The 27441-nt window shown below is 55.2% G+C and overlaps 1 long non-coding RNA gene and 1 pseudogene across 1 annotated transcript in view; both read left to right on the top strand.

Annotated features, from left to right (window-relative positions):
* Positions 1–27441, top strand: part of LOC127485670 (uncharacterized) — a 401588-nt gene that overhangs the window by 21271 nt on the left and 352876 nt on the right. The window lies entirely within an intron of this gene.
* LOC100343528 (uncharacterized) overlaps positions 10948–27441 on the top strand; it is a 35387-nt pseudogene continuing 18893 nt past the window's right edge.

Below are 27441 nucleotides of genomic sequence, written 5' to 3'. Positions count from 1 at the left end.
GGAAGAGGAGCAGCCAGGACTCAAACCAGCACCCATATGGGATGCCAGCATTGTAGGCTGTAGTTTTTCCTAATATTCCATAGTGTCAGTCCCCACATAATTTCTTTCCAGGAATTGTTGACTTCCCTTTTGATTTCTTTTGTTACCCATCATTCATTCAGGAGTGTATTGTTCAGTGTCCATGTGTTTGAATATTTTCTGCATTTTCTTAAGTTACTAATTTTCAGCTTCAGGTAATTCTGATCATAAAAGATACATGGTATGATTTCATTTTTTTATTTATTCAGAGTGTTTTAGGGACTAGTATACTGTTATCCTAGAAAAAGTTCCATGCACTGATGAGAAGAGTGTATATTCTGCAACTGTGTAGTGAAAAGTTCTGTAGATATCAATAAGGTTCATTTGGTTCATAGTATAGATTAGTTCTGCTGCTTGTTGAATTTTTGTCTAATTGCTCTGTTCATTGATGAAAGGGGGTGCATTTTTCCTGTAACATTTGACACAGAAAATCAGTTATAATTAGAATCTTGAGAACAAGTATACTCACTGTTCATTTTTTGTATGTATCCCTTAAAATATAATTTGATTTCACATTGCTAAATTAAGCAGAACAAGCCAGCTAGAAAGATTATAGCAATGTAAGAAATTAGTAACTATTATTTGTTAGTGCACAATGTGTTTTGGTTCTACCAAAAGATCATTTCCAGTCAACTGTTAGTAATAGAATTTTGAAAGCAATTTTCTAACATAGTGGAGGTTCAGTGTTTTATTTTGTTTTTCATTTCAAGTTCAAGAACTTTTCTAACACAGTATGAGAAATAGGAATATATTTACTAATTTGCTTCCATTTATCAGAGCAGACTACATATTTAAGTTGTGGATATTTAATGTTAACCAAAATTGTAAAATAATTTCTATAACACTTAAGTGCACATTTACTCACTTAGATTGCATGATAAATTCATAGATAAAATGAGGTACAATTTAATAAATTTGCAAACAATAAATCTTAAGCCCTAAATTGGATCTCTCCTATGCCTTTAGTCTCTTTTTTAAAAAAATACTTATTTATTTATTTATTTGAAAGGCTTTACAGAGAGGCAGAGGGGGGGAGAGAGAGAGAGAGAGAGAGAGAGGTCTTCCATCTGCTGGTTCACTCCCCAGATGGCTGCAATAGCCGAAGCTGTGCCTATCTGAAGCCAGGAACCAGGAGCTTCTTCCGGGTCTCCCACATGGATATAGGGTGTAAGGACTTGGGCCATCTTCTTCTGCTTTCCCAGGTCTTAGCAGAGAGCCAGGTCATAATTGGAGCAGCCAGGATTCAAACCATCAAACCAGCTCCCATATGGGAGGCCAGCACTGCAAACCAGGGCTTTAACCTGCTGGGCCACAGTGCCGACCCCTGACTTTGTCGCTTAACTAAACTTAAGAATATTTCCAAGATTTAGTCAATTTAAATCCTCGCTTTCCGTTCAGGGACAAATCCTTGCAGTTTATAGTCCAGGATTTGGTGTCTCTTTATCTCAAATATCACATTGTATTCAAAGGCCTGTGGCTGTTTTCATACAGAGACTTACAAGGACCTTTACCAAGGTTTTTGGAAGTTCTCAAAAAAAAAAAAAAAAAAAAAAACCTTGTGTATAAGAAAGCTGAAAGCCTTTATGTACCCATTATGGACATCAGATCTTTTAATAGTCTCTGGCAGTGGTGGTGCATTGGAACTGACCAGCTTTATTGTGAAGATTTGCGCAGCTAAAGAGGGAAGGAGGGAGAAGTCAGCATTAGTTGTCCTACTGATTGAGTTTTTGTTAATTCATGAGGTACAGCTTTTATTTATGTTGCTATGTCTTCTGATGGGTTATATCAGCAAAGATGCCTCTGTGACAGAATTTGTATTCTATTCCTTCCCCCCTCTCTAAACTATGCTATAACATAAAAAAAAAAAAACCCTCAGACAATGAGTGAAAGAAGTGGAAGAATTTGAAATATTCAAAAGAGAACCATTTCTCTAAACAGTGTCTCTCTATTCTCATAAGAATTTTTGCTTTGAATTTTTGGGGCCAACTTTGGGGATTCAGCATGGATAACTTATTTTTTTAAAAAAGATTTATTTTATTTATTTTAAAGTCAGAGTTACACAGAGAGAAAAGGGGAGGCAGAAAGAGAGAGAGAGGTCATCCCTCCACTGATTCAATCCCCAGCTGACAGCAACAGCTGAAGCTGTGCCAGTCTGAAGCCAGGATCCAGGAGCTTCCTCAGGGTCTTCCCACAAGGGTGCAGGGACCCAAGGACTTGGGCCATCTTCTACTGCTTTCCCAGCCCATAGCAGAGAGCTGGATTGGAAGTGGAGCAGCTGGGATTTGAACCAGCGCCTATATGGGACGCTGGCACTGCAGGTGGCAGCTTTAACAGCCTCGCCACAGTGCTGGCCCCAGCATGTTTAATTTCTACCCTGATTTCTTTTTAGTTTTCCTTTGATTATTTTTCCCTAATCTAATTTATACCAAACTCACATTCCGATTTCTTATTCTATATAATATTTACTCTCCTTTTTACCAATTAAATATATAAAATTTATATGATATAATATTAATATGCAATTATATATTTACAATAGATATGAAATTAGTCTTTTCATACTATATAGAGAGCATCAGTACCAATTGCTTTGTTAGAGTATCTTTGTAATGAATTTAAAATGTTACCCTTTCCTAATTACATCTATACATTTTAAAACTCTGAAATTATATTGATATTTAACTTCTTAGGAACTTGTTTATTCTGTAATTTTTTTGAGTCCTTACTATTCCATGAATATCCCAGATAGTAAGACTAAGGTATATTATTCAGCTATAAATAACAGAAAAACTGTTACAAATGAGAGTTTGTTTTTCAGCAAGTGTTCCAGAGAGCTCCAGATTGTTATCAAGGGATCAGGTTTCTTCAGCTCTCCACAGCCAACCTTAGACTATCAGATACAGAAAGCTAGGCTGCACTGCCGTACAACAAACAGTCTGACATCTTAGAAGCTTAACACCAAAAACATGTGGCCAACAGTGCATAGCACAGTCATTCAGAAATCAAGATTGCTTCTCTTGTAGTCGCAACATGTAACTAAGCTCATCATAGAGAGGGAAAAAGGCATGCAGAGACCAAGATTGTATGGCCAAGGGCAGAAGCATAGTACATGTGTATCTATATTCTTTATCCAGAGCACAGTCATTTGACCTTCTTTAGCTTCTAACTGGTTACATTATCATTGCTAACTACAAGAGATACCAGCAAGAGTATGAGAAAAAAAGATGTTTGGTAGGTAGCTGGCAATTATGGCAGGGATATAATGTTGAATAAAGTATAAGTTCAGCCTTTTCTGTGTTCTATTATAGTCTGAGAGAAATGCTACATTGTGAGTGTTGTGGCATAATTTTAGTAAAATATCACAGGATTTCATAACACAGCATCTAAATCTTTTTAGAGAGTTTAGAAAAGGCCTCACACAGAAGATAACATTTAAATTGGGTTTTCCCTTTTCCCAGTGATGAACCTGAAACATAGAAGGGTTAAATAACTTGTCCAAGCTCAGACATCTACTAAGTCTACTAAGTGAAAGAATCAGAATTTAAAGAAAAATAATCTGCCTCCTGAGCCTATGAATTTAGCATTATAATGCCTTATTGACACTCCACTTAAAAAAAAAAGAGAGAGAAATCTAAATTCTTTGAAAATAATTATATTACACTGCTCCCAAAGCCCTCATTCTTCTTTGAACAGTGTAATTTAAACAATGGTGCTTTAAAATGTGTTGCCCAGTTCCAGGTACTATGGATGTCCTGTTTAGCATATTACTGGATCAGCTGTTTTGACAGCCACAATGGGGTCATTCATACTTGGGCAGAAGGACAGGATGAATGAAGAGGCCTATGGGCCTTCAACTTCATACTGTCCTGGGTCTTCTGAGCAAAAGTTAGGAATAGTTTCATGGATGTGTGTGTGCGTGTGTATGTGTGTGTATATCCAACTACAAGACTTTATTATGCAATATCCATTTTTCATGTATAGATTGTGTGTGTGTGTGTGTGTATCCAACTCCAAGACTTTGTTATGCAATAGCCATTTTTCATGTATAGATTTTTTTCTTCCAGAATCTATTCCAGGATCCAAGTAATCATCCCCATGGGAATTTAGAATTCCACAATTAAGAACAACTCTACTCAATACTCTCTCTCCAGAAAATAACTGCACTCGTGGAATCCACAGTACTAAATAAAGAGGGGTGATTAATCCACGCTGGCACCTTTAGCTTGATTTTATTTTATTGGAAGGACTTTAAAAGGGCTATTATCTTCTGGTTTACATAATCCCACACTTCCCTTATGCAATGTGAATTGAGGTTCATAGGTGTTTGAATTTACAATCTTATGCAGCTGGTAGTGCTAAGACTCAAAATCAAGACTGCAGACTACAGAGCACCACACTAGTAGATACATACTTGGAAAGTTGGGGGTTGGTGGGGAGTTTCTGGGATGTGATCCATCAAATTGTCTGAAGTACGATGTTTGGGAATTTGTACTACAAGTGAATCTAAACTTCAACTAATTTGACTTAAAGGTTCCACGACCTCTCTTAAGTGGGAGACTCCCTTGCTTCAGCACTTACCCTCCATCTTTGCCTGTTGCTAATAATTTAGCCAGCGACAAGGTATGCTTAAAGATCTACTTTTTTCCCTGCTACAAACATGACTTCAGTCCAAGTATTTAAGCACCTGAACTCAAGTGAGGATAATAAATGTCAGAGGAATATTTATAGCTTGGTATATGGAGACTTTCCAGGTCCCTGTTCTGCAGTAACACAGATCCACCTGCTAAGGGCATTAGAGTTGTATGTTGTTGCCTTTTTTTTTTTTTCAAATTGATATATTCTGAAAATAGAGAACTGAAGTATGGAAAGACCAACATTGATTTTAACCCTTTACTACGCAAATAATGATTGAATTAGAATTTAATTGCCAACAGCATAGTTCCTCCATAATTCTGGCTACTGGATACAAGCCCAGAAGAAACCTTGGCTTGGTCTTACATAATCTCCTGTCATCATTGTGCTGATAGATCTACCTGAGGATTTACTGTACAGTTGTCAGACCTTGGGGGCCTGAGGTTAGTCCACTCCCAAACCTATTGTTGGGATTATGATTATTTTTACTGCTATACTATAAACATGGCTACCACTGTCACTATCATCAGCTAATATGTTCCTTTCCTAAGGTCATTGGAGGAGAACCTTTAAATACCCACACATAGAGCTTATATGTATCTGTACCAGGTTATTTAACTTTTATTATATGACAAGCTAGGATAAGAATCTCTCTCGCTCCTTTCCATCTGTGTGTCCCAGCCTAGTGAATTTTCTTAGAGCTGACTGAGGGTTCAATTAGCAGCTACATGAGAAATTGTATGCATTATTGAGATTAACACTAGAAAGTGTCTAGACAACACAACAAGGTGGAATAAGAGTGACATTTTTTCTGTGGCTATGAATGCATATTGTCTGTTTTACTAAAGAGAAGACACTATTTCAATATGAAAGGCAAGGAGACAGTGTGCCTTGTGTTACAACATGGAACTTTTTCCAAAATAGTATGTGATTTAAATTTCACCCCATATATTTTTTATACCACATACGTTAAAAAAATTCATTACTAGGTCATCAGCTCACATTGAGTTCTCTCTCTCTCTCTCTCTCTCTCTTTTGACAGGCAGAGTGGACAGTGAGAGAGAGAGAGAGACAGAGAGAAAGTTCTTCCTTTTGCCATTGGTTCACACTCCAATGGCCGCAGCGCGCCGGCCAGCGCACTGCACTGATCCGATGGCAGGAGCCAGGTGCTTCTGATCTCCCATGGGGTGCAGGGCCCAAGCACTTGGGCCATCCTCCACTGCACTCCCGGGCGACAGCAGAGAGCTAGCCTGGAAGAGGAGCAACCGGGACAGAATCTGGCGCCCCGACCTGGACTAGAACCCAGTGTGCCGGCGCCACTAGGTGGAGGATTAGCCTAGTGAGCCACGGCGCCGGATCTTTTTCTTTTTAACTTTACTTTTACAAAGACCTCAGTTATAGAGAATTGAGGTAACCATGCTCCTCAGACAGTACACATTATTACTAGCCGCACAAGGCACTCCTCTTGTTTTACTTCTTAACTTTTAATCTTTTAATTCCCATTTTGTATTCTACTTCATTTTAAAGCTTTGCTTTCTACATATCCTTGGGAAATAAGAGTGATTTTTTTGAGCATAACATTGAATTTACACTATTGGTATTGTGGTATAGATCTCAGGTTTCCTAAGTTTACATTAGAAATACGTCTTGTGGCTGGCGCTGCTGCTCAAGAGGCTAATCCTCTGCCTGCGGCACTGGCACACTGGGTTCCAGTCCTGGTCGGGGCGCCAGATTCTGTCCCGGTTGCCCCTCTTCCAGGCCAGCTCTCTGCTGTGGCCTGGGAGTGCAGTGAAAGATGGCCCAAGTGCTTGGGCCCTGCACCCCATGGGAGACCAGGAGAAGCACCTGGCTCCTGCCATCAGATCAGCAGGGTGCGCCAGCCACAGCACGCCGGCTGTGGCGGCCACTGGAGTGTGAACCAATGGCAAAAGGAAGACCTTTCTCTCTGTCTCTCTCTCTCACTGTCCACTCCGCCTGTAAAAAAAAAATACGTCTTAGAGATATGATCTTATTGTTATACATTTATCGAACATGAAAGCCTTTAAAAAAATTCAAAAGCATTGATAAAATCCTAAGATACCATGTAGAGTCTTGTTGAAAATTAATTCAGACGGTTATTTCTCCTATTGCAAATAATTATCTTTAATATATTTGTGACATATATTTTATGTTCAGACTTATATATTGTAGAAATATATTAAGACAAAACATCGATATGAAACAGATTTGGACATTCTTCCAGCCCTGTGGGCTTAATGCTTTGCTCCTTGTTACTTGAAATGTCTTAAGTAATCAGCTTTCATCTCAGAGATATTATATCCCTAGTCAATATATATGATTGCTTAGAAGTCCTAACATTTGGCTTATATTTTCTCTTTCTTATATTGATCGTAAAAAAAGTGATCTCTTCAGACCAAATCTCTCCCGAATGAAATTAGGCAGTATATAATATTAGCTAAAATGTCAAATTCATAACAAGAATTCTCTAACTACTTGGGTTCTGTCGCTCCCCGTCTTCGTGGAGGAACGACACAGGACCCTGCGCTGTTCTTTTGTCTGCTCGGCCCTCCCCGGGTTTGCTGCTGGTTCTTCCCGGGTTGGCTACCGACCCTTCCACCTTTGTGGAAGGGCGGTTCCCCCTAGCCACTTTCCCCACTTCCGCGGGGGAGCGGCACACCGCCGGCCGGCTCCCTCGGGGGCTGCACAGGTGTTCCTCTTAGATGTTCCTGGTGCATGTTGTCTCTCTCCTCCTTTATAGTCCTCTTCCACCAATCCCAACTCTGCTACCCACACGCCGAGTACGCTGCTCTCCTCCAATCAGGAGCAGGTCCTACAGTTTATTGGTTGAACTGGAGGCAGCTGTGTAGAAGCTGTTTTCCTCCTCTCCCAGCGCCATATTGTGGGAGAGCAGATGCATAGAATAAGTCTTAATTCCAGTAACTTAGTCTAGTCTGAGTTGCTCCCAGTTGCTCCCCACAGGGTTCAAGAATAGGCAACAGTATATGAAGGAAAAATAGATTTGCAAATGTCCCCAGATCTACAAGTTGGGGCTAAAATATTGTGATAGGTTTCAGTAAAAGCTAATCTTAATTTTTTTATTTCTTTTTTGTTTTTGTTTTTGTTTTTGACAGGCAGAGTGGACAGTGAGAGAGAGAGAAAGCGAGAAAGGTCTTCCTTTGCCATTGGTTCACTCTCCAATGGCCACTGTGGCCGGCGCACTGCGCCGATCCGAAGGCAGGAGCCAGGTGCTTCTCCTGGTCTCCCATGGGGTGCAGGGCTCAAGCACTTGGGCCATCCTCCACTGCACTCCTGGGCCACAGCAGAGAGCTAGCCTGGAAGAGGGGCAACCGGGACAGAATCCGGCGCCCCAACCGGGACTAGAACCCAGTGTGCCGGTGCCACAAGGCGGAGGATTAGCCTGTTGAGCCGCGACACCAGCCTACTAATCTTAATTTTATTCATTTATTTTCTAACAATAATATGGTGTCTGAGATGAGATTGATAAAACTGTCATGTATTGGAGAAATGCAATATTTAAATTAGTCCAGTGTTTACTGAGAATTTACTATACAAGTGAAATTCAAGTGTTCTTGAAAAATGGAATTAAAAAACAACTTCATTTTGGAGCAAAAAATTTGAAATTCATTGTTCTGTGGTGTCAGAGTATACAGTTTTCTTAAAAATGCATTTCACACTAACTTATGAACTCTCAGTGTAGGAATTTCAAAAATTTTTGACATCAAAATAAACATCTTTTAATTCCATTTTCAATGAACTTTTGGAAGTACTCTCATATTTGGGAGACTATGATAAATAATGGGATAGAAGAAAGTAGGATGCAAAAATCAAAACATTTATAATTGCAAAATTGTTATATTCTTAGTTTTTTCTGTGAACTATATTGTATCTGTTAAATGCTAAAAAAAAACTTAAAATGTTTTCTCAAAAGTGAACAAAATATTAATTTGGAAGTAATTATTTATTGACTTTTAACTAAGTACCAGCCTCTTTTTCAAGGTTTCATCAATAAACACAGTTGACTTCAATATCAGTTTTTACTTCTTCAAGAAGAAAACTAAAGAAAATAAATGTGATTGAGTATTATAGAATCTAATGGAAGGAATGAAGGAATCCAGATGGAGGGCAAAAATCGATGTTACCTTCAAGAAGAGTAATGTGAGGCCTCAAGTGGAAGAGGGCATGTGAACTGAGGCCTCAAACGTTCATGTGTTAGAAGGAAAGAGTTCCTTGGATTGGAGAGAGTGCAAGGTCCTGTATTGAAAAACAGTCTGACAGTTAGAAAACATAATTATTCAGTAAAGTCATCTGGGTTCAAATTGTGTGTCAGTTTCCTCATCCTTAAAACAGAGCTAATAAAAGTTTCTGGAACTGGCATTTTGGCACAACCGTTAAAGCATAGCTTGCAACACCCATATCCCATATCAGTGCTTCAGTTCAAGTCACTAGCTGTTCCATTTCAGATCCAGTTCCCTTCTAACGCATTTGGCAGGGCATCAGAAGATGACTCAATTGCTTGGGTCCCTGCTACCAACATGGGAGACCCAGCTGGAGTTCCTGACTCCTCCAGAGCTTCCTTTTGTGGCCATGTTTGGACTGAACCAGGGAAAGGAAGAGCTCTCTCCGTGTCTCTCCCCACCCCTCCCTCTCTGTCAATCTGCATTTCAAATAAAAATATACATGTATTCCAAATCTACAAGTGTTCAAATTCCTTAAAAAATGGAATAGCATTTGCATGTAATCTGTGCAATCCTCTTGTATACTATATTTTTAAAATTTTATTTATTTATTTGAAAGAGAGGGAATTCCATCTGCTGGGTCTCTTCCAAAATACCTGCACTAGACTTGTCCAGGCATTAGAGGAGGAGCCAGCAGTGCAATCCAGTATTTCACATGGATGGCTAAAAACAATTGAACCACCAACTGCAGTCTTTCAGGGTTTGCAGTGAGCAGCAACCTATAGTCAGAAGCTGGAGCCAGGGATTGAATCCATAATTTCCACTCCCCAATGCACTTTTTTAAGATATTATTTATTTGTTTATTTGAAAGTCGGAGTTACATAGAAAGAGAAGGAGAGGCAGAGCGAGAGAGAGAGAGAGAGCGAGAGCGAGAAAGAGAGTGAGAAAGAGAGATCTTCCATCTTTTGGTTCACTCCTCAAATGGCCGCAATGGCCAGGGCTGGGCCAGGAGCCTGGAACTCCATCCAGTCTCCCACATGGGTGCAGGGGCCCAGACGCTTGGGTCATCCTCCGAGGCCTTCCCAGGCGCATTAGCAGGGAGCTGGATCTGAAGCGGAGCGGCCGGGGCTTGAACCAGCGCCCACATGGGACGCAGCATCACAGGCAGCGGCTTCACCCGCTGCAGCACAGCGCCGGCCCCTCCCTTTGTCTTTCTGAGACCAGCGGAGTCTGGGGAGGATTTCTGCGGGGAGGGTGTCCACTTGGACTCCACGGAAGATGGGAGCCATGGAGGCTTCTGAGCTGAAGAGGGCCAGATGGGGGTGGGAACAGACTGCAGCCCGGAGGGCCACGGTGGGGCTGGGGAGAGGCGTGGGAGAAACAGCTCAGTGGAGGTGGCGCTGGACATGTCCCTCACAAAACCCCTGCAGGTTAGCACCAGGGCTGCGGGCGCTGCTGTCTGAGCTGGGGACGGTGGTCAGAGCGGCGTGGCGATGACACGCGGCAAGGGGGAGGCGGGCACCTGCCACTTGGCCCCTGCCCTGGTTCCCGGTGGACAGAGGCCGCGGAGGGCGGAGGAGAAGGGAATCCAGCCCGCCGCGGCCACCGGGCGATGCTGACTGCCCCGCGCCTCGCCGGCGGGGTGCGCTGCGGAGGGTCTGGGGGCCTGCGCCGGCGTCCCGGGCGTCACCACGCCGTCTGCTCTTCCCGCAGAGATCATGGAGGAGCACACCAAGGAGAACAGCTTCGCCTGGAGGGGGCGGCGCCGGGCGCGGGCGAGGGGCTGCGGCGCCTGGTGTCCCGCGGGGCGGCCTCGCTGGGCACCGTCACCCTGGGGCTGCCCGCCGGGCCAGCGGATGGCGCCCGACCCGGGCCCCGGCCCGCGGCCGCACCTGGTCATCGCGGAGCAGCCCAAGCAGCGCGGCATGCGCTTCCACCACGAGTGCGAGGGCCGCTCTGCCGGCAGCATCCTGGGCGAGAGCAGCACGAGGCCAGCAAGACGCTGCCCGCCATCGAGGTGAGCGCGCGCCGGGCGTCGGTGCCCCTGCCCCTGCCCCGGCAGCGCAGGGACTGAAGACAGAGGCCTCGGGGTGGTGGGAGAAGGGCGGCCGAAGCGAGGCCTTCGGAACCGAGCCCGCGGGTCACGGTACCCAACGAGACCCGTTATCCTTGTCACATTATAGCGCCATTTATTTCTTTTAAAGGCAGAGTTAGAATGCCCCGGGCCTGGCCGCTGCTGGCAGCGCCTCGTAGTTCCACGTCCCCGCGCTCTCGCGAGCAGAGCTGTGCAGCATGTGGTTGAGCGGCCGCGCCTTCCCTGAGCAACTTCTAGAAGGGGAATCTCTGGGGAAAGGGAACTCGCCCCTGGGGACACCCCGCGGTGGCCCCCGGCTCTTCCTGCATCCGGGTCTCCCACGTGGCGGGCACTTCCGGGTGTTGCTGCGCCTGCGCCGTGTGTGCCGTCTGGGCTCGAGGCCTGGGCCCTGCTGGCTCCTGTGGCCGACACGTGTCCGCTTAGAGCCCACGCGTGTCACCTCTCCTGCCTCCCCACTGCCCTCGGGGAGATCCCTTCCCTCGCAGCCCCTCCTGCCTGGCTGCCTCCAGCGCTGTCGCCCCTGCCTGGAGACCCTGCCCCTCACCAGGGCCCCTCGCCGGGCCCCAGCCCCCTGCCCGCTCGCCCGCTGAGCAGCCCCCTCCCCTTTTGTTTCTGAAGCTCCCTGCCCCAGTGCTAGGAGCTGGGAACTCAGTCCAGGCCCTGACCCCGAGCCCGCAGTAGCCTGGAAGCCGGCCCGGAGCCCGCGCCGGACTTGGCGCCCAGGGCTCTGCCATGGCCGCTGGCCCGCAGCTCTGCGCTCACGTTTATTTGGGGGCTCAGTGGGTCCACGCTGTGCTCCTAGCCCGGGAGCGCCGACATGGTGGGTCGCAGTGTGGCTTTGGGGTGAGGGCAGGGATCGGAGCCCTGGCTCTGTCGCCCGTCACTCCGATGGGCCCGTCTGTGGAGCAGGTGCACACCGCAGCGCCCACCGCGTCCGGTTCCCGCTCCTGCGCCTGCCCGGTTGGCGTCCTCACTGCTCCATTGCTCCAGGCACTGCGGCCTAAGGCAGGCGACCCGCAGACGATCTGGGGAACGGGCTTCCTCCCACGTGCGTTTGCGGCCGTGGACAGAGGGACCGGCGGCTCTGGTGCGCCAAGGGCCGATCACCTGGCCCTTCCAAGCCTGCGCGCCTCCCATCTGTTTCTGCAGGTCGAGAGGGAATCCTTTGGAAGATGTATGTCCCAATTCTGTTGGCAGATTGTAATTGATGGCTAAATTTTCATGTGCTACTTTGTTTATTTGAAAGGCAGAGAGAGACAGAGACAAAGAGAGGAGAATTTTCCACCCCCACCCCTTCCCTGTGTCTGCACAGCTGGGTCCCTGAAGAATCACCAGGAGGTGGACATGAACGTAGTGAGGATCTGCTTCCAGGCCTCGTACCAGGACCAGCAGGGGCAGATGCACCACATGGACCCCGTGCTCTCCGAGCCCGTCTACAACAAGAGTGAGTGGCGGCCGCTGTCCCGGGGCCCATGTGCAGGGACGGACGCACAGGCAGTGGCCGGTTCCTAGAAATACTTACTTAGTTCTTTAAGAAGCAGAAGGATGGAGAGGGAGGGAGAAAGAGAGAGAGAGATCTGTCTGCGGGTTCACTCTGCATACGGCTGCAAGAGCCAGGGCTGGGCCAGGCGGGTCTCCAGTGTGGGTGACAGGGGCCCCATCCAGGTCTCCCATGTGGGTACAGGGGTTCCATCCGGTCTCCCGTGTGAGTACAGGGGTCCGGGCACTGGGGCCGTCATCCACTCCTTCCCAGGCCTTTGGCAAGGAGCAGGATCAGAAGTGGAGCAGCAGGGACTTGAACCTGTGAGGACTTCCCGAGTAGAGGCTCCTCCCTCTGCGACAAAACCCTGCCCTAGCTTCTTCTGTGGAGACAGTAACGTGTTCCTCAGAATCCCCGGCAGGCTCGGCTTTGTCCCACTGGTGGGAACTTGTCTCATGGTGACTCCTAGCTACAGGGAGTCTGGGAAAGTGAGTCCAGGGAGGGGCCCGGGCGTGGACAAGGGCACTGGCTCCCCAGGGAGCACCACAGGCAAACAAGTGCAGGGACTGCATTCAGGGATTTCAAAGTGCAGCTGACAGAGCAGCAGCACAGGTGGGCATAGGGGGCAGGGGGGATCTGTCCTAGGTGGGCTTAGGGGGCAGGGGGCTCTGTCCCAGGTGGGCATAGGGGGCAAGGGGGCTCTGTCCCAGGTGGGCATAGGGGGCAGGGGGCTCTGTCCCAGGTGGGCTTAGGGGGGCAGGGGGTTCTGTATTAAGCTGGCTTAATGGGACAGGAGACTCTGTCCAGGTGGGCTTAGTGGGACAGGAAGCTTTTCCCAAGTGGACTTTGGGGGCCAGCGTGCTCTGTCCTAGGTGTGCTTTGTAGGGCAAGTGGCTCTGTACCAGGTGGGCTTAGCGGAGAAGGAGGCTCTGTCCCAGCTGGGCTTGGCAGGGCAGGAGGCTGTGTCCCAAGTTGTGTTTGGGGGGCAGGGGACTCTGTCGCAGGTGTGATTCGGGGGGCAGGGGCTCTGTCCCAGGTGGCCTAGCGGGGCAGGGTTTCTGTCCAAGGTAAACTTGGTGGGGCAGGGGGCTTTGTCCCAAGTGGGCTTCGGGGTGCAAGAGGCTCTGTACCAGGTGGGCTTAGTGTGGCAGGGGGCTCAATACCAGGTGGGCTTGTGGGGCAGGGGGTTCTGTATTAAGCTGGCATAATGGGACAGGAGTCTCTGTCCAGGTGGGCTTAGTGGGACAGGAAGTTTTCCCCAAGTGGACTTTGGGGGCCAGCGTGCTCTGTCCTAGGTGTGCTTTGTAGGGCAAGTGGCTCTGTACCAGGTGGGCTTAGCGGAAAAGGAGGCTCTGTCCCAGCTGGGCTTGGCGGGGCAGGGGGCTCTGTATTAAGCTGGCTTAATGGGACAGGAGTCTCTGTCCAGGTGGGCTTAGTGGGACAGAAAGCTTTTCCCAAGTGGACTTTGGGGGCCAGCGTGCTCTGTCCTAGGTGTGCTTTGTAGGGCAAGTGGCTCTGTCCCAGGTGGGCTTAGCGAGGCAGGGGGCTCTGTCCTAGGTGGGCTTAGAGTGGCAGGAGTTTTGTCCAAGTGGGCATAGGGGTGCAGGGTACTCTGTCCCAGGTAGGCATTGGAGGGCATGGGTCTGTGTCCTAGGAGGGCTTTTGGGGGCAGGGGTTTCTGCCCCTGTGGGCTTGGAATGGCAGGGGGCTGTGTTCCAGGTGGTCTTGCTGGGTCAGGGGGCTCTGTCCCAGGTGGGCTTAGTGGTGCAGGGGGCTGTGTCCCAGGTGCGCTTAGTGGGGCAGCGGGCTCTGTACCAGGTTGGCTTTGGGCAGAAGGGGCTCTTTTCCATGTGGGCTTTTGGGGGCAGGGGGCTGTGTCCCAGTAGACTTAGCAGGGAAGATCGCTCTGTCCCAGGTGGGCTTCACGGACAGAGGGCTCTGTCCCAGGTGGGGTTAGTGGTGCAGGGGGCTCTGTCCCATGTGGGTTTCCGGGGACAGGGAGCTATGTCCTAGGTGGGCTTCAGGGGCAAGGGGCTCAGTCCCAAGTGGCCTAGTGGGGCAGGGTCTATGTCCCAGGTGGGTTGGTGGGGTAAGGGGCTGTGTCCCAGGTTGGTTTCGGGTGGCAGGGGGCTCATTCCCAGGTGGGCTTCAGGGGGCAACGGGCTCTGTCCCAAATGGGCTTAGTGGGGCAGGGGCCTCTGTCCCAGGTGGGCTTAGCAGGGCAGGAGTCTATCTCAGCTGGGCTTGGCGGCACAGGGGGCTCTGTCCCAGGTGGGCTTAGGGGGCAGTGGACTCTGTCCCAATTGGGCTTGGTGAGTCAGGGGGCTCTGTACCAGGTGGGCTTAGTTGGGCAGGAGCTCTATCCCAAGTAGGCGTAGGGGGTCAGGGGGCTCTGTCCCAGGTGGGCTTAGCGGTGCAGGGGGCGCTTTCCGAGGTGGGTTCAGGGGACTAGGGGCTCTGTCCCCGGTGGGCTTTGGGGCCAGGGGGATCTGTCTCAGGTGTGTTTAAGGGTCAGGGGACTCTGTCCCAGGTGGGCTTCGGGGGGTAGGGGGCTCTGTCCCAGGTGGGCTTCGGGGGGCCGGGTGCTTGGACCCAGGTGGGCTTCGGGGAACAGGGGGCTCTGTCCCCGATAGGCTTCGTGCAGCAGGGGGCTCTGTCCCCGGTGGGCTTCAGAGGACAGGGGGCTCTGTCCCACATGGGCTTAGTGGGGCAGGGGTTTCTGTCCCAGGTTAGCTTAAGGCCGCATGGGTCTCTGTCCCAGTTGGGCTTAGTGGGGCAGGGGGCTCTGTCCCAGGTGAGCTTGTCAGGGTAGGAGGCTCTGTCCCAGGTGGGCTTGGCGAGGCAAGGGGCTGTGTCCAAGGTGGACTTGGTGGGGTAGGTGGTTCTGTCCCAGGTGGGCTTAACGGGGCAGGGGGCTGTGTTCCTGGTGGGCTTCGGGGGTCAGGGTTCTCTGTCCGAGGTGTACTTCAGGAGCCGGGAGTGTCTAACCCAGGTGGGCTTCGGGATCAGGGGCTCTGTCCCAGGTTGGCTTCGAGGGGCAGGGGCTCTGTCCCAGGTGGGCTTCGTATAGCAGGGGGCTCTATCCCAGGTGGGCTTAGTGGTACAGGAGGCTCTGTCCCAATTGGGCTTAGTGGGGCAGGAGGCTCTTTGCCAAGTGGGGTTAGGGGGGTAGGGGGCTATGACCCGGTGGTCTTCGGGTGGCAGGGGGCTCTATCCCACTTGGGCTTAGGGGGGGCAGGGGACTCTGTCCCAGGTGCACTTGCCGGGCCGGGGGCTGTGTCCCAGGTGGACTTGGCTGGGCAGGTTGTTCTGTCCCAGGTGGACTTAGTGGGGCAGAAGGCTCTGTAACAAGTGGGGTTTATGAGGCAGGGGGCTCTGTCATAGGTGGCCTAAGTGGGGCAGAGGTCTCTGTTCCAGTTGGACTTAGCGGTGCAGGGGGCTCCGTCCCAGGTGGATTGGCAGGGCAGGGGGCTCTGTTCCAGGTGGGCTTAGTGGGTCATGAAACTTTGTCCCAAGTTGGCTTTGGGGGGCAGGGGTCTCTTTCCCAGGTGTGCTTCAGGAGCTGGGAGTCTCTAACCCAGGTGGGCTTCGGGATCAGGGCTCTGTCCCAGGTTGGCTTCGAGGGGCAGGGGCCTCTGTCCCAGGTGGGCTTCGTACAGCAGGGGGCTCTATCCCAGGTGGGCTTAGTGGTACAGGAGGCTCTGTCCCAAGTGGGCTTAGTAAGGCAGGAGGCTCTTTCCCAAGTGAGGTTAGGGGGGTAGGGGTCTATTTCCCAGGTGGACTTCGGGCAGCAGGGGGGCTCTGTTCCAGGTGGGCTTCGGGGGCAAGGGTCTCTTTCTCAGGTGGGCTTAGGGGGGCAGGGGACTCTGTCCCAGGTGGACTCTGCGTTGCAGGGTTGCTGTCGCAGTTGGGCTTCGGGGGATAGGTGGCTCTGCCCAGGTGGGCTTTGGGCAGCAGGGGGCTCTGTCCTAGGTGAGCTTGTTGAGGTAGGAGGATCTATCCCAGGTGGGCTTGGTGAGGCAAGGGGCTGTGTCCAAGGTGGCCTTCGCGGAGTATGTGGTTCTGTCCCAGGTGGGCTTAACGGGGCAGGAGGTTGTGTTCCTGGTGGACTTTGGGGTCAGGGTTCTCTGACCGAGGTGTGCCCCGGAGCCAGGAGTCTCTAACCCAGTTGGGCTTCGAGGGGCAGGGGCTCTGTCTCAGGTGGGCCTCGTACAGCCGTGGGCTCTGTCCCAGGTGGGCTTAATGGGACAGGAGGCTCTTTCCCAAGTGGGCTTAGTGGGGCAGGAGGCTCTTTCCCAAGTGGGGTTAAGGGGGTAGAGGGCTCTGTCCCAGGTGGGCTTCGGGCGGCAGGGGGCTCTGTCCCAGGTGGGCTTCGGGCAGCAGGGGGCTCTGTTCCAGGTGGGATTAGGGGGGCAGGGGGCTCTGTCCCAGGTGGGCCTCGAGGGGCATGGGGCTCTGTCCCAGGTTGGCTTCAGGTGGCAGTGTGCTCTATCCCAGGTGGGCTTCGGGCAGTAGGGGGCTCTGTCCCAGGTGCGCTTGCCAGGCAGTGGGCTGTGTCCCAGGTGGACTTGGCTGGGCATTTGTTCTGTCGCAGGTGGGCTTAGTGGGGCAGGAGGTTCTGTAACACGTGGGGTTTGGGGGCAGGGGGCTCTGTCATAGGTGGCCTAAGTAGGGCACAGGGCTCTGTCCCAGTTGGGCTTAGCGGTGCAGGGGGCTCTGTCCCAGGTGGGCTTGGCGGGGCAGGGGGCTCTGTTCCAGGTGGGCTTAGTGGGTCGGGAGGCTCTGTCCCAAGTGGGTGTAGGGGGGCAGGGGGATCCTTTCTAGGTAGGCTTAGAAGGGCAGTGGACTCTGTCCCATGTGCGCTTTGGGGGGCAGGGGGCTCTGTCGCAGGTGGGCTTGGCGTAGCAGGTGGCTCTGTCCCAGGTGGGCTTAGAGGGACAGGAGGCTTTGTCCCAAGTGGGCTTAGGGGACATGGGGTTCTTTCCTAGGTGTGCTTTCGGGGGTAGGGGGCTCTGTCACAGTTGAGCTTGTGGGGGCAGGGGACTATGTCCTAGGTGGGCTTAGGGGGCATAGGGCTCTTTCCCAGGTGTGCTTTGGAGGATAGTGGGCTATGTCCCAGGTAAGCTTATGGGGCCTGGGGACTCTGTCCTAGGTGGGCTTAGGGAGCATAGGGCTCTTTCTGAGGTGTGCTTCGGGTATAGTGGGCTATGTTCCAGGTATGCTTATGGGGGCAGGGGCTATGTCCTAGGTGGGCTTCTGGGGACAAATGGTTCTGTCCCAGGTTAGCTAGGGGGACAGGAGGCTCTGTCCCAAGTGGGCATAGGGGGGCAGGGAACTCTGTCCTAAGTTTGCTTTGGGGGCAAGTGGTTCTGTCCCAGGTGAGCTTAGGGGGACAGGAGGCTCCGTCCAAAGTGGGCTTCGGGCGGCAGGGGGCTCTGTCCCAGGTGGGTTTGGTGGGGCAGGGGGCTCTGTCCAAGTGGGCTTCGGGGAACAGATGGCTCTGTCCTGGTGGGCTTAGGGGGTCAGGGTGCTCTGTCCTAAGTGGGCTTAGTGGGGCAGTTGGCTCTGTTCTAGGTGGGTTTCAGGGGACAGGGTCCTCTGTCACAGGTGGGCTTCGGGGGCAGTGGACTCTGTCCCAGGTTGGCTTCGGGGTTCAGGGGGCTCTGTCCCAGTGGGCTTGGTGGGGCAGGGGCTCTGTCGCATGTGGTCTTTGGGGTGCAGTGGGTTCTGTCCCAGGTGGGCTTAGTGTGGCAGGGGGCTCTGTTCCAGATGGGCTTAGTGGGGCATGAGTTTCTATCCGAGATGGGCTTCAGGAGGCAGAAGGCTCTGTCCCAAGGGGGGTTAGGGAGCAGGAGGGTCTGTCCCAGGTAAGCTTCGGGGGTCAGGGTGCTCTTTCCCAGGTGTGCTTAGCAGGGCAGGGGGCTCTGTCCCAGGTGGGCTTCGGGGGACTAGGGGCTCTTTCCCAGGTGGGCTTTAGGGGTATGGGGCTCTGTCTCTGGTGTGTTTAAAGGGCAGGGAGCTCTGTCCCAAGTGGGGTTTGGAGGGCAGGGGGCTCTGTCCCCAATGGACTTGTCAAGGCAGGGGGCTCTGTCCCAGGTGGGCTTAGTGGGGCAGGAGGCTCTGTCCCAGGTGGGCTTCGGGGAGCAGTTGGCTCTGTACCAGGTATCTTTAACGGGACAGGTGCTTCTGTCCCAGGTGGGCTTAGCAGGGCATAAGCCTATCTCCCTGGTGGGCTTCGGGGTCCAGGGTGCTCTGTCCCAGGTGGGCTTGGTGGGGCAGGGGTCTCTGTCCTAGGTGGGCTTATAGTGGCAGTGGGCCCTGTCCCAGGTATGCTTAGCGGGCCTCTCTCCCAGGTGGGCTTCGGGGGGCAGGGTGCTCTGTCCCAGGTGGGCTTGGCAGGGTAGGGGTTTCTGTCCCAGGTGGGCTTGGCAGGGCAGTAGGCTCTGTCCCAGGTGGGATTCGGGTGGCAGGGGGCTCTGTGCCAAGTGGGCTTAGCGGGCTGTGGCCTCTGTCCCAGGTGTGCTTCAAGGGGCAGGGGGCTCTGTCCCAGGTGGGCTTTCGGGGGCTATGGGGCTCTGTCCCAGGTGGGCTTATAGTGGCAGTGGGTCCTGTCCTAGTTGGGCTTAGTGGTGCAGGAGGCTCTGTCCCAGGTGGGCTTCAGGGGTCCTGGGGTTCTGTTCCAGGTAGGCTTAGGGGAACAGGGGGCTCTGTTCTAATTGGGTTTCATGGGACAAGTAGTTCTGACCCAGGTGGGCTTCATTGGGGCAGGGGGCTCTGTCCCACGTGGGCCTAATGGGGCAGGGGGCTCTGTCCCACGTGGGCCTAATGGGGCAGGGGCCTCTGTCCCACGTGGGCCTAATGGGGCAGGGGGCTCTGTCCCAGGTGGCCTTAGCGCGGCAGGGGGCTCTGTCCCACGTGGGCCTAATGGGGCAGTGGGCTCTGTCCCACGTGGGCCTAATGGGGCAGGGGGCTCTGTCCCACGTGGGCCTAATGGGGCAGGGGGCTCTGTCCCACGTGGGCCTAATGGGGCAGGGGGCTCTGTCCCACGTGGGCTTCAGGGGGGAAGGGGCTCTATACCAGGAGGGCTTAGCAGGGCAGGAGCCTCTCTCCCAGGTGGGCTTAGCGGGGCAGTGGGCTCTGTCCTAGATGGGCTTCTGGGGGCAGGGTCTCTGTCCCAATGGGCTTTGCGGGAGACGGAGGGCTCTGTCCCAGGTGGACGTAGGGGCTCAGTGGACCTTGTCCTAGGTGGTCTTAGTGCAGCAGGGGTCTCTGTCCCAGGTGGGCTTATTGGGACAGGGGGCTTTTCGCAAGTGGGCTTTGGGGGGCAGTGACCTATCCAACGTGGGCTTGACAGGGCAGGTGGCTCTGTCCCAGGTGGGCTTCGGGCGGCAGGGGCTCTGTAACAGGTGAGCTTTCGGGTGGCAATGGGCTCTGTCCTAGTTGGGCTTAGTGGGGCTGGGGACTCTGTCCCAGGTGAGCTTAGTGGGGCAGCGGGTTCTGTCCCAGGTGGGCGTAGTGGGGCAGGGACTCTGTCCCATGTGGGCTTAGAGGGGCAGGAGGCTCTGTACCAGGTAGCCTTAGCGTTTCAGGGGGCTCTGTCCCAGGTGGGCTCGGCGGGGGACTGGGGGCTCTGTCCCAGGTGGGCTCGGCGGGGGACTGGGGGCTCTGTCCCAGGTGGGCTCAGCGTGGGACTGGGGGCTCTGTCCCAGGTGGGCTCGGCGGGGGGCTGGGGGCTGTGTCCCAGGTGGGCTCGGCGGGGGGCTGGGGGCTGTGTCCCAGGTGGGCTCGGCGGGGGGCTGGGGGCTGTGTCCCAGGTGGGCTCGGCGGGGGGCTGGGGGCTGTGTCCCAGGTGGGCTCGGCGGGGGGCTGGGGGCTGTGTCCCAGGTGGGCTCCGGGGGGGGGCTGGGGGCTGTGTCCCAGGTGGGCTCCGGGGGGGGGCTGGGGGCTGTGTCCCAGGTGGGCTCTGGGGTGGGGGCTGGGGGCTGTGTCCCAGGTGGGCTCCCGGGGGGGGACTGGGGGCTCTGTCCCAGGTGGGCTCCGGGGGGGGACTGGGGGCTCTGTCCCAGGTGGGCTCCGGGGGGGGACTGGGGGCTCTGTCCCAGGTGGGCTCCGGGGGGGGACTGGGGGCTCTCTCCCTGGTGGGCTCCGGGGGGGGACTGGGGGCTCTCTCCTTGGTGGGCTCCGGGGGGGGACTGGGGGCTCTCTCCCTGGTGGGCTCCGGGGGGGACAGGGGGCTCTCTCCCTGGTGGGCTTGGCGGGGCAGTGGTGTCTGTCTCAGGTGGTCTTTGGGGGTCAGGGGGCTGTGTTCCAGTTGGGCTTAGGGGGGTAGGAGGCTCTGTCCCAAGTGGTCTTAGAGGGCAGGGGGCTCTGTTCCAATTGGGCTTTTTGGGGCAAGTAGCTCTGTCCCTGTGGGCTTGGCATGGCTGGGAGCTCTGAACCAATTGGGCTTGGTGGGGCAGGAGGTCAGTCCCAGGTTGGCTTAGTTGTAAAAGGGGCTCTGTCCCATGTGGGCTTAGGTGGCAAAAGGCTCTATTCCACATGCACTTGGCGGGGCAGGGGGCTCTGTCCCAGTTGGGCTTAGCAGGGCAGGGGGCTCTCTCCCAGGTGGGCTTCGGGGGGTAAGGGGCTCTGTCCCAGATGGTCTTGGCGGGGCAGGGTTCTCTGTCCCAGGTGGGCTTCGGGGGGTAAGGGGCTCTGTCCCAGATGGTCTTGGCGGGGCAGGGTTCTCTGTCCCAGGTAGGCTTAGGGGGACAGGAGGCTCTGTCTCAGGTGGGCTTTGGGGGGCACATGGCTCTGTCCCAGGTGGCCTTAGCAGGACAGAGGCTTCTGTCTGATGTGTGCTTAGCTGTGAACGGGCCTCTCTCCCAGGTGGGCTTCAGGGGGCAGGAGGCTCTGTCCCAAATGGGCTTAGGGGGGCAGGGGGCTCTGTTCCAATTGGGCTTCGTGGGGCAAGGAGTTCTGTCCCTGGTGGGCTTGGCGGGGCAGGGGGCTGTGTCCCAGCTGTCTTACTGCAAAGGAGGCTCTGTCCCAGTTGGGCTTAGTGGGAGAGGGAGCTCTGTCCCAGGTGTGCTTTGGAGGGCAGGGGACTCTGTCCCAGATGGTCTTTGCGGGGCAGTGGGCTCTGTACCAGATGGCCTTAGCGGGACAGGGGCTTCTGTCCCAGGTGGGCTTAGCTCTACATGGGCCTCTATCCCAGGTGGGCTTCGGGTTGCAGTGGCCTCTGTCCCAGTTGGGCTTCTGGGGGCAGGGTTCTCTATTCCAAGTGGATTTCAGGGGGCAAGGGGCTCTGTCCCAGGTGGCCTTAGTGGGGCACGGGGCTCTGTCCCACGTGAGCTTAGTGAGGTAGTGGGCTCTGTCCCAGGTGGGCTTCTGGGGGCAAGGGCTCTTTCCCAGGTGGGTGTGTGTGGAGACTGATGGCTCCTTCCCAGGTGGGCGTAGGGGCAGATTGGACCTTGTCCTAGATTGTCTTAGTGGGGCAGAGGTTTCTGTCTCAGGTGGCCTTGTTGGGGCAGGGGGCTTTTCCAAGGTGAGCTTAGTGGGGCAGGGGGTTCTGTCCCAGGTAGGCATAGGGGGGGAGGGGCCTCTGTCCCTGGTGGGCTTCTGGGGACATGAGGTTCTGTCCCAGGTGGGCTTTGGGGCTGGATGCTCTGTCTCGTGTGGGCTTAGGAAGGGTAGGCGGCTCTGTCCCAGGTAGCCTTAGCATTTCAGGGGGCTCTGTCCCAGGTGGGCTTAGCCGGGCAGGGAGCTCTGTCTTAGGTGGGCTTCATAGGGCAGGGGGCTCTGTCCCTGATGGACTTGTCATGGCAGGGGGCTCTGTCCCAGGTGGGCTTAGTGGAGCAGGATCCCTGGATGGGCGGGGCTGCTTCCTCCTCTCTTGCCTCTGCTGCCTCCTTGCTCCCCTCTCACCTCTGCCCCTCCTGCCCCACTGTGGCAATGACCATGTGTCCACCAGGCCCACGTGCACACTCGAGGAAGTTCCCGGTCCCAGATGCCCACCCTGAGCCATCAGCAAGGGATCGGGGCATGGGCGTCTCAGGGGCCCTTGCTCTGCACACATCTCAGCCCAGATGGCAAAGCACCTGGCTCTGTATACAGTGGACAGTCAGCGTGGCCATGGTGGGTGGGGTGAGACGATGCCAGCATACAGGCTGAAGGCCTGGCCCTGTCGTGAGTGGCCGAGAGCTCCAGGACAGCAGCAGGTGGGGGCCTCCCATGTGTGTGACCGCAGGGAGCCTCCTGTACCCAAGTAGGGGCCAGCAAGTGGCCCCAGAACCACAGATGCCCAAGGAATGAGCTGTGTCCACTCCCCCATCCCCAAGGCACAGCCACATAGCTAGGAAAGGCCACTGTGCCATGGACACTGTGCTGGCCCCAGGCTTGGATGCTCCTTGTACAGGGGCCAGGGACCCTGAGCTGTCCCTGCGACCCTGGGGCCCACACCCACCTGCCCACCTGCCACCCAAGTGCTCTGCCCCACTGAGCCCACGGGCAGGATGTGAGCAAGGATGGAGAGCCCAGACCTTGTCCCCATCACAGTGGCCCTCACAGGACAACGTCATGCTGCCCTGGCCACAGAGAGGACATGCAGAGCCTGGATGCTCAGGAAGAGCTGCATGGAGGCAGGGGCCTGGGGCCCTGGGCTGGAGGAGAGAGGGCCCTGTCTGGACATCTGAACAGTGCCCTGCACCTCCCTCACTGGGACAGGGACTTGCTCTGCTCCCCGCCCTGGGTGAGCCGGGCTTCTGCCTCAGGGACGTTGGCAGGGGTGGGCGGCAGAGGCCTGGCCAGGCACAGCACAGAGGCAGCCACATCCCGTTGCATCCCCACAAGGCCTCCAGCCCCCTGGAGGTGCCCAGGACTCCCCTGCCCCCAGCACTGGTCCTCCTGCCCAGCCTGAGTGTAGGGGGCGAGGGGTCCCTGGCACCCGGGGGTTCGCTCTGTCTTTGCATCTGGCCACACCTGTGACCCAGCACTGGGGCTCCTGGACTCCGTCTGACCCACAGGGAAGCCTGCAGAGCTGGCCACAGGAAGGGATGGATGGAGCCATCAGGGTACAAACTGGCCGAGGCCAGGAGCTACAGTGTCAGCGCCACCTCTACTTGGCTCAAAGGCGTTTGCTGACCTCCAGCCACTCGAGCCCAGGGAGTCTCTGAGCAGGCAAAGGCCAGTGCCGAGGGACCGTGCCAGGTGGAGTTCATGCACCAGGCCCCGCCCTGAGCCCTCCCAGGAATCCTGGGGGAGACGCATCAGCCATGGCACCCGTGTTCCCTGGACGTCCATATCACCCACAGTCAGGGCCAGCCTCAGGGTCCCGGAATCTGCATCACTCCTGGGCTTCAGGCTGGGGCCACAGCCACTAAGCAAGAGCCAGTGTGGCCAGCGAGGACAGTGAGGGCCATCGTGGACAGTGTAGACAGTGAGGGCCAGCGTGGACAGCATGGGCAGTGAGGGCCAGTGTGGATCACATAAACAGGGCCAGCGTGGACAGCGAGAGCCAGTGTGGACAGTGAGGGCCACCATGGCAGAGTGGGGCTGTGACACCATCCTCTGTCCCCATGTCGCCTCTCCCCGTCTGTCCCTTCCGGGAGTCCCAGGCCGTGCTCTGTTGCTGGACCGGAGCACTTGGGACCCAAGCTGTGTCTACCTCTGGGATCTGGGGGTGAGGAGGCCCCAGAGCTTGGGGCCAGCAACTGAAGCTGCCACAGGGACACTGGGTCCCACATCCCAGCGCCTGGCTCCAGGCCTGCTGGTGCGCACCCTGGCAGTAGGCAGACATGCTCAGACATGGGACTGGGCTGCACCCTGAGCTCCCAGCTTCGGGACACTTGGGGAGGGAACTGGGGAGCTCTGTGGTCTGTCCCTCTGTGTCTCCCAAATGAATAGATAAAAAAAATTTTTAAAACAAAAGCAAGGGGCTGGCGCTGGGGCGTAGCCAGTAAAGCCTCCACCTGCAGCACCAGAATCCTATATGGGCGCCGATTCGAGTCCCGGCTGCTCCACTTTCAATCCAGCTCTCTGCTATGGCCTGGGAAAGCAATGGAGGATGACCCAAGTCCTTGGGCCCCTGCACCTGTGTGGGAGACCTGGAAGAGACTCCTGGCAAGCAAGACCGCAGGGGCACCACTTGCTAAGACAAGGCAGGTGCATCAGCTCAGGTCTCACAGAGCCAGGATGGGGGTCCCGGGTCCTCTGACCTCTGACACCCACCTCCCCCAGCCTCTTGTGCTTCCTCCTGGCTATAGACACTCAGCCTAGCTCCTGCCCCCCACTCACACCACAGCTCACCCAGCACCTGCCCCCCACTCCACAGCTCACCCAGCTCCTGCCCCCCACTCACACCACAGCTCACCCAGCTCCTGCCCCCCACTCACACCACAGCTCACCCAGCTCCTGCCCCCCACTCACACCACAGCTCACCCAGCACCTGCCCCCCACTCACTCCACAGCTCACCCAGCTCCTGCCCCCCACTCACTCCACAGCTCACCCAGCTCCTGCCCCCCACTCACACCACAGCTCACCCAGCTCCTGCCCCCCACTCACACCACAGCTCACCCAGCACCTGCCCCCCACTCACTCCACAGCTCACCCAGCTCCTGCCCCCCACTCACTCCACAGCTCACCCAGCTCCTGCCCCCCACTCACACCACAGCTCACCCAGCTCCTGCCCCCCACACACTCCACAGCTCACCCAGCACCTGCCCCCCACACACTCCACAGCTCACCCAGCACCTGCCCCCCACACACTCCACAGCTCACCCAGCACCTGCCCCCCACTCACACCACAGCTCACCCAGCTCCTGCCCCCCACACACTCCACAGCTCACCCAGCACCTGCCCCCCACACACTCCACAGCTCACCCAGCACCTGCCCCCCACACACTCCACAGCTCACCCAGCACCTGTGCCTAAACTCATAAAACAGCTCCCCCAGCACCTACACCTGTTCTCAACACAGCTCACCCAGCACCTGCCCCCACTCACTCCACAGCTCACCCAGCACCTGCTCCCGACACACCACAGCTCACCAAGCACCTTTGCCCTACTCACACCATAGCTCACCCAGCACCTGTGCTCCCGGTGGGGCCAGGGAGCCTGAGAGGGAGCCGCATGTGTCTGGGCTGCAGGTGCCTCGCCAGCTGCCCTGCTTTGGGAATCGGCTGTCAGGTGCTGAGCAGGCCATTGCCAGCTGTCCGGTTCAAGGCCAGTGACGTGGACAGTGGGGGGGGGGGTGGTGAGACTGATCTCACCAGGGGACAGACACAGTGGCCCCAGGCAGAAGCCCCAAGCAGCCGGCCTGTGTGCCGCAGCCAGGGCTCACTATGCCTGGGCCCCCTCATGCCAAAATGGGACCCCTGGAGGGCCGTTCTGCTGGTAGGGAGGGGACTGCACAGCCCAGTGAGCCCCAGCTCCTGTGAGCAGCAAAGTCCGGGCATTGGCTGGGCTCTGAGGCAGCGGATGTGGGCTTTGTGATGCAGCCCAGCTCAGGCCCTGCCTTGTGCCTGCCTGGTCCAGGGGCAGTGCATAATCCCAGGCCTGGGATCTCTTCCTGTGCGTTTCCCATCCAACGCCCCCCCACACACACACACACTCCTTGGATGAATCCCACTCCCACCGCAGTCATAGCGGAGCCAATCCCTCCCCTGTAAGGTGCTGGGTTCGGGGGGCCTGGGACTCAGGGGGCCGGGTCTCCCCTGCACTGGGCAGCGCAGGTCCCTGAGAGACCTCCTCACTGCTCTCCCACCTTCATCCACTCCCTCGCCCTCTCAGTCACCCACCTACCCACACCTGCCCGGCCCCGCCCTCCTGGGGAAAGCCAGCCCTGAACAGGTGAGCGAAGCAGGCCCTGGGGACAGAGAGGAACTGGGGCTGTTTCAGACAGAGGTGTCAGCCCAGGGCAGTGGCTGAGCCAGGACCACCACAAGGCACAGGAGGTGCAAAGGCCCTGGAATGGAGCAGACTCAGCAGGGGATGAGGAGGGGGGCCTGCATGGCTGGGCTAACCAACGAGGGTGCTGAGAGAGGGACAGGAGAGGGCAGGCGGGAGACCCCAGGATGGGAGCCAGCCTCGGGCAGACCCATGGGCTGCTCAGTGTGCAGCAGCCTCAAAGTCAGTGGGGCTTAGAAGTAACCACGTGTGGGCCATTCCTGGACCCCAGGAGGCTGTGGAGAGGAGCAGATGTGGGGCCCAGCAGCCAAGACCCCCAACCCCCATCGGAGCGCCTGGGCTGTGGTCCTGATTCCAGCTTCCTGCTGATGTGCACCTGGGAGACAGCTGGTGTCGGCTCCAGTCTTGGGTTCCTGCCACCTCGTGGGAGACCCCGGAGAAGTCCCTGGACCCCAAACCCAGCCTGGCCCAAGCAATGCCAAGGCAGAAACCAGGGAGGGAGCCTGTATATATGGAGATCTCTCTGTGTATCTCTCTCTCTCTCTCTCTCTCTCTCTGTCTGTGTGTGTATCACAAATAAATAAAGCAAAATAGAAATGTTGGGCCGGCACCATGGCTCACTTGGCTAATCCTCCACCTGCAGCGCTGGCACACCTGATTCTAGTCCCAGTTGCTCCTCTTCCAGTTCAGCTCTCTGCTGTGGCCCAGAAAGGCAGTGGAGGATGGCCCAAGTGCTTGGGCCCTGCACCAGCATAGGAGACCAGGAGGAAGCACCTGGCTCCTGGCTTAGGATCAGCGCAGTGCGCCAGCTGTGGCGGCCATTTGGGGGTGAACCAACGGAAGGAAGACCTTTCTCTTTGTCTCTCTCACTGTCTAACTCTGTCTGTCAAAAATAAATAATAAAAGAAGAAGAAATGTTTAGGATGCTGCAGAGGTCCCGTCTACCACAGCCAAGTGGCCAGGTCCCCACCGTGCTAGGCGGAGTGCCGCAGGGGCCTGGGTCCCAGCTGCGGGCACCGAGCACTGGCAAAGCTCCCCTACCCAGGGATGGCTGATGGCCACAGCCACCCAGCCC

Source organism: Oryctolagus cuniculus, chromosome 7 (assembly GCF_964237555.1).
Source record: "Oryctolagus cuniculus chromosome 7, mOryCun1.1, whole genome shotgun sequence".
NCBI classification, from domain to species: domain Eukaryota; kingdom Metazoa; phylum Chordata; class Mammalia; order Lagomorpha; family Leporidae; genus Oryctolagus; species Oryctolagus cuniculus.
The sequence above is the reverse complement of the archived record's forward strand: the minus strand, read 5'-3'. Positions and strand labels throughout refer to the sequence as shown.